Genomic DNA, 770 nt, shown 5'->3' with positions numbered 1-770 from the left:
TTTAGCCTTAGATGGAGTTTACCACCCACTTAGGGCTGCACTCTCAAGCAACCCGACTCACGGGAGGCTTCATCCCGGGCGCGCAACGGCGGAGACGGGCCTGGCACCCACTCTGGGACAAGCCCCTGTCAGGGCGACTTGCACCGTCGCAAACACCCGAGAACGTCGCCTCCCATACACCACATTTCCCGACCGCCTGCAAGGACGGGGGATTCGGTGCTGGGCTCGGTCCCGTTTCGCTCGCAGCTACTCGGGGAATCCCTGTTGGTTTCTTTTCCTCCGCTTTGTGATATGCTTAAATTCAGCGGGTTGTCTCGCCTGATCTAAGGTCGACAACGGATACATCGCTTTCGCCCATTCCGGCACGACCGAGTACGACGCCCTGCCACGTCCTTGCGGACGAGGCTGGCAGGCGGCACAACGCCTGCGCGCGTGCGTCATACGAGCGGTATGTCGAAAAGGACTCGACACGTTCGAAAACCCAGCGCCAACCGAGTACGACGCCCTACCACGTCCTTCGCCCAACACGGAGCTACTTATAGACGAGGCTGGCAGGCGGTGAACCGCCTGCACGCGTGCGGCGCACGAGCAGTTGCATGGTAAGCGACCGTGTCTGAAGCCCAAACACCACCGAGGCAAAGATCGCCTTAGCAGCGCGCCGCTTCAGCAGGCGCCGCAGGGACGACTAAAACCTGGCGGGGGGCATCGTCTCGTGTAGCGTCGCCCCTGCCCCAACTGGAGTGGCCCAGTCTTTAGGGGACAGAGACTGC

At 61.8% G+C, this 770-nt stretch overlaps 1 pseudogene; it reads right to left on the bottom strand.

Annotated features, from left to right (window-relative positions):
- The window catches only part of LOC142565179 (large subunit ribosomal RNA), a 9,456-nt pseudogene extending 9,124 nt beyond the window's left edge, over positions 1–332 (bottom strand).
- Between the last annotated feature and the right edge of the window lie 438 nt (positions 333–770).

The sequence above is a fragment of the Dermacentor variabilis genome, chromosome 11 (assembly GCF_050947875.1).
Source record: "Dermacentor variabilis isolate Ectoservices chromosome 11, ASM5094787v1, whole genome shotgun sequence".
In the NCBI taxonomy this organism is placed as follows: domain Eukaryota; kingdom Metazoa; phylum Arthropoda; class Arachnida; order Ixodida; family Ixodidae; genus Dermacentor; species Dermacentor variabilis.
The sequence above is the reverse complement of the archived record's forward strand: the minus strand, read 5'-3'. Positions and strand labels throughout refer to the sequence as shown.